We start from the raw sequence: 6,246 nt of genomic DNA on the forward strand, positions 1-6,246 counted from the left end.
CCTGAAAGGAAAAATGAATATCACATACAAAGAATCTGCAATCAGAATGGCTTTGGGCATCTTGATAGTAACACAGTAACAACAACAACAGAAGACATCAGAGCAATGTGTTAAAAATGTAGTATAACTATGAATAAAGCATGTGAGAGGAAAATAAAAATATTTTCAGACAATCAAATATCTCAAAAATATACTTCCCATGCACTTTTTTTTTTTTACAGTAATTAACCAAAGGATACCCTCTAATAACATAAGCCAATAAGTGAGGAAAGAGGAAGAAATGGCAACATTATATAGGAAAATTTCAAAGAAAACTTACAGGATCGTGATTACGAGAGGGTACCAGGTAACAAGTGTGCAGCAGGCATAAATAGCACTAGTCCAGATGAATGCATGATGTTTATTCAATATTGATTTAACTAAAATTTTCATGACAATAGCAGGCATTGGAAAGAGGAAAAACATAGAACTGGCATCATGAAAGAGTTAATCTATAACTTACCAGAAGATGAAGTGAATCAGTGTAATAACTGTAAGCACTCTTCATGTGGTGTGTGTGTATGTGTGCATGCGCACATACTTGTGTGCATTTTCTCCATATTTATCTACAGTTTTTAGGAGAGATAGATTTAAAACTGATTCATCACTGCACTTCTGCTGAAACTTGAAGTTTGATAATAATTAACATTTATAAATAAAAATAGCTATATTTTATTATGTAAAACTATGGAGATATATAAATGCCAAATTAAGCAATTGAAAGATTCAAAAGTGTTTGCCCCCATGATAGAGAAGACTGGGGAATGATGGGACAGTATCACTGTATTTTTATTTTAAGCTTGGTACTGCATTTAATTTGTCAAACTACATATGTCAATGATAAAATAAAGTTACTTTAAAATTAACAATACCAAACTTATTGATCTAGTTGATTTATTTTATTACTATGTAATATATTTTAGGTATCTTTGAGCAAAAGGTATTGGCCTTTTCTACAGGTTTTTAAAATGTTCATGTGAAAAAAATAATTACTATCCAGATACTTTATCTGAATGAAGACAAACAGAAATTTCCAAATGTCCAAAACAACAACAGCAACACTAGTACATTTGCTGGTATATTATCTGATGCAAAGTGTTCATGCAACAAATGTTCACATGAATGAACAAGTAATGTTACTCTTTATTCACAGCCTTTACTAAAGATACAGAATACTTATGGTTTGATCATTGATTACAATTCAGTTCTACATGCCTTGAGAAAGTAGAAATAATGTTTAATGAGTGCCTAGCTACCAAACAGTGCTTATGCAGTAAGATTCATTGCATTTAAACATGCATGTTTATGAGGACATGAAATAGACACACTGAGATTCATTAATTTACTCATTTTTCAGAGAAGCATGGATTAAGTACCTTAGTAGGCATTACTCTAAAATGAAAGGATGAAAAGGAAAGTAGGTCACAGTCCCTGCCTTCCAATGATTCATGGTATGTTTTTGAGCAACAAATAACTACACATTTTCTTTAACTTACACAAAATGATTCCATTATCCTTACTTCACATGTGACAAAATACACAGAGATTTAATAACCTGTCAACAGTCGAATAATTTTTAAGTGACAACATGAGGATTTAAACTTAAGTGTACCTTACTCCAAAATTTGCTTTCACCTACTGCATATTACCTGTATTGTCCTCAGAAATAATTGTTTCAAAGACGTATCAATTGTTAGGAGATGTTCTAAGGTTAACTCTATGTTACCATTTAACATTATCAACAAGGTTAATACGATTAAGTACATATACATAGGTCTGATCATTCTAGAAATCTAACACTGGTTGTTTTTTCCATGTTTCTGTGAAGAAAAATGCCATTAATGCCAACAGTTAGAGCCTACCACAATTCTTGTACCCTTCATATTAGAAATACCATTAAGAAAAATTTCCATTTTCTAACTATTCTAACTACTCTATTCTAGAGTAGCTTAAATTTGTAGAACTTAAAAACATATTTGAGGCATGATATAACTATAATTTTTTTTCCATTCTTACCTGAGGTTGTATTATAAAAGCACATGCTGGTTGTGAACACTTCCAACAATGCAGAAATGAGCAAGGGGAAAGTGGAGCTTGCTGTGGATACGGCCACAGGACCACGCTTTTGTTCCTGTTGGGATGCCTGGGTCGGTTTCACAGGTCGCCTCGCAGTCCTGCAGGCTGAACCCGTCTCTCTGGGCGCCCCGCGCTGCCTGCCTCCTGGGGACTCTAGGGTGGCGTGGATGGATGCCCGCTTGTGTACGGTTCGGTGCGTGTAGTCAGGAGTCTGCACCAAGAAATGGTCCATCAATGAGGGAGAGTGCTCCCCGGGAGGGGCTTCCGTGCCTCCCATTCTGGGCCCTTCCAGACTTTCTGCAGGAAGTGCTGTCCTTGAGTCATTCTGTTTTGTCCTGAGGCTGCTGCGAGGAAGGGGACAGATGAGCACATGCTGGAGGGTGGGGACATGCGGGACGGCTTCAGTCCAGGCACAGCCGCAGGTCCCCGGCTGCCCCACTTTCCCTGGCCCAAGAAGAGCAGCCCCCAGCAGGCTGCGGGCACAGTCCCCGCTTAGAGCGCACTGCAGGGCCCCAGCATCCCCGCCTTAATTTTCACCTTTGTTCCCTCCTGTTTTCCAGCTTTGGAGTCCTTGTTAAGAGGAACTCGAACCACAAGGTTATAAACACGGCACCTGCATTCCCTTCCAATCCTTCATGGTTTTCTTTTTTACACACAAAGCTTACAACCTTTACTTTTTCCAACTGGAAAACCAGTTTTTCCAACACTTTTAAAATACAAATATCCTTTTTATCATATGCTGAAAGCCCTATCCACAAGCCCACTTCTGCCTTTGACTCTGTTCACTGACCCTTCATTTACTTCCTAAACTGACCCTTTTGGTAACTTTCAGTGAAGAGGTGGCTTTAATAAATATATTCTTCAGCAATCTCCGGAACCTTTGCGTTGGTCAGGGTGAGAGGTGCCGCAACGATGTAAACAGAACAGCTGAGTCCTCCGGGTAGTCGCCCAGTGCGAGCTGCACAGACTGCGTGTGTGGGAGTCATGGAGTCAGAGGCGCTTCCTCAAAATGCATCCCCCCCACCCCCACTTCTCCAGAAGAGCACACAGGCCCCAGGGCCCCCTGGACAGGGCTGGTCCCAGCGTATGCACGCCACTTCCTGGTCTTAGGGGGTGGTACGCCGGAGGCTGCCCATAGCAGGAAGCCCATGCAGAGGCCAGGGTCTCTTGTTCCACTTGACAGAGACCCCAGAAGGAGCCAGGGGGCAGCATCAGAGCCTGGGGCCCGGGCAGGGGTGCCCAAGGGCATAGCGGCTGCAGGCCATTGGCAAGGCCAGAAGACGGTGAGTGGAAAGCCGGGGGCGCGTGGAGAGACCCCGAGAAGGGGTTGTGCAGCTGGGAGTCCTGCATTTGCCATTTGTGTTTCATCCGGCGATTTTGTAAGCAGGTTTTTATCTGGACTTCCGAGAGCTGCATCTCCCTGGCCAGCCTCTTCGGCTCCAGAGGGCCCAGGCAGTGCCGGAAGACGCCCTTCAAGGCGTGGACCTGCCCCGTGGTGAAGGCAGCCACTGTCCTCTCCGGCGCGGGCCGATTTGAGGACCTAGCTTCCTTGATGCTGACGGCCTGAGGGGGCTCCCGGGTGCCGGATGTCTGGCCCGGGCCAGGGAGGCTCCCGGGGAGACGTCCGCAGGCCTCGGGGTGTAGGTCGGCCCGGAGCAGCTGCTCTGGGAGAACCAATCCACTGAGCCAAAGCTGGAGGGCTGCTGCTGGTCACGAGGTGGAGAGGAGGAGAGACGCATGGTGGTCAGGTGGGCCGTAGGGAAGGCCAGGCGGGGCTGGCCAGGCGCAGGATCCACCACAGCTATAAATTTTATTAGTGAAACAGTAAGCAAGGTGTAGAGACATTAAGTGACTAATGAAATATCAGAGCTACTGTGAAAACAGTTTGGGGATTGAATCCAGGCTTGCTAACACCCACTGCTAACTCCAGAGAGTGTGAAAAGAAACATTGAAGAACCACCGTGTAGACTGTTTTCAATATATTACTTGCTGGGTTTTATTTCCTAATGATTCTCTTGTGAAGGCTTTTTCAAAATGACTGTCAAAAGCCAAAAATTATTCCATTGAAAATAGGTATGTTTTGATAAATAGGGAAATAGTAGACATTCTAGAAAAGATGAGTAAAAGTGGATTCTTTTTAAAGTTGAATAAACTCTACTATGCACCACTAAGAAACAATTAATTAGTTGTATATAGAGTCTAAGAATACATTTTAAAAAGGCATTATTAGTCTGGGCACGATCGCTCACCCCCGTCATCCCAGCATTTTGGAAGGCCAAGGCGGGAGAATCGCTTGAGTCCAGGAGTTCAAGACCATCCTGGGCAACACGCAAAAACCCTGTCTGCACAAAAGATACCAAAAAAATGCCATGCATGGTGGCGCATGCCTGTGGTCCCAGCTACTGTACAGGCTAAGGTAGGAGGATTGCTTGAGCCCAGGAGGTGGAGGTTGCAGTGAGCCAAGATCATGCCACTGCTCTTCAGTCTGGGTGACAGAACAAGACCCTGTCTCAAAAAAAAAGGTGTGTGGGGGGGGTGATTATTGAAAAGAAAAGTGAGGAAACACAAGAACGAATGATAGCATACTATTAGTAGCATTCATGAATATTAAAACAAATAATAATATATTTGTCAAGGATACAAATATGTATTAGGATATAACACAGTGTAGTAAGTATCATGGTGGTAATATATGGTGGGAGGAAGTGAGTGTGGACATTGAGACAAATGAGCAAACATAAAATAGTATTTTAAAAATTAAATAAAACAAGAATGGAGCTTTGCATAGCCTGCTAATATGAGAAATAGGAGTAACTGAGCTCTCTGCACCTGAGGTCCAAAAAGCAAATAAAATATATTATTGTTGATATTCTTTAATAAAATCAAATTTTTAAATAAGTAATTACAAATATGAGTGATAAATACAATCCTGCACAATTTATAAATAGAATACATCTTTAATTGTTGGAATTTTGTTACATTTACAAAAATGATTTTATAAGACTTCTTTTATGTATTTTTAAGTTCCAGGGTACATGTGCAGGATGTGCAGGTTTGTTACATAGGTAAACATGTGCCATGATGGTTTGCTGCACTCATAACCTAGGTCTTAAGCCCAGCATACATTAGCTATTTTTTTTAATGCTCTTCCTTCCCCCACCCCACTTCCAGACAGGCCCTAGTATGTGTTGTTTCTCTCCCTGTGTCCACGTGTTCACATTGTTCAGCTCCCACTTATAAGTGAGAACATGCGGTGTTTGGTTTCCTGTTCCTGCATTAGTTTGCTGAGGATAATGGCAAAGGACATGATATTGTTCCTTTTTATGGCTGCATAGTATTCCACGGTGTATGTGTATGACATTTTCTTTATCCAGTCTATGATTGATGGGCATTTGGGGTGATTCCATGTCTTTTCTATTGTGAATAAGGCTGCAGTGAACATACATGTGTATGTATCTTTGTAATAGAATGATTTATATTCCTTTGAGTATATACCCTGTAATGGGATTGCTGGGTCAAATGGCATTTCTGGTTCTAGATCTTTGCAGAATCGTCACACCGTCTTCCACAATGGTTGAACTAATTTACATACCCACCAACAGTATAAAAGCATTCCTATTTCTCTCTAAGCTCACCAGCACCTGTTGTTTCTTGACATTTTAATAATCGTCATTCTGACTGGTGTGAGATGGTATCTCATTGTGGTGTTGATTTGCATTTCTGTAATGATCAGTGATGTTGAGCCTTTTTTCATATGTTTGTTGGCCACATTAATGTCTTCTTTTGAGAAGTGTCTGTTCATGTCCTTTGCCCACTTTTTAATGGGGTTTTTTTTTTCTTGTAAATTTCAGTTCCTCATAGATTCTGTATATAAGACCTTTGTCAGATGAATAGATTCCAAAAATTCTCTCTCACTCTGTAGGTTGCCTGCTTACTCTGATGAGAGTTTCTTTTGCTGTGCAGAAGCTCTTTAGTTTAATTAGATACAATTTGTCAGTTTTTGCTTTCTGACACACAGACAAATGGAATAGAAAAGAGACTTCCAAGGAAGTCTAAAGGACCCAGCTAATTTAGCTTCCTAAAAATTTAGAACAGTTGCTAAATCTCCTTCAGTGAGAATATCTGGTTCTT

At 41.4% G+C, this 6,246-nt stretch overlaps 1 pseudogene; it reads right to left on the bottom strand.

Moving 5' to 3' along the window:
* Positions 1–3,105: 3,105 nt before the first annotated feature.
* LOC104658783 lies at positions 3,106–3,854 on the bottom strand (annotated as a pseudogene).
* Between the last annotated feature and the right edge of the window lie 2,392 nt (positions 3,855–6,246).

Source organism: Rhinopithecus roxellana, chromosome 7 (assembly GCF_007565055.1).
Source record: "Rhinopithecus roxellana isolate Shanxi Qingling chromosome 7, ASM756505v1, whole genome shotgun sequence".
NCBI lineage: Eukaryota > Metazoa > Chordata > Mammalia > Primates > Cercopithecidae > Rhinopithecus > Rhinopithecus roxellana.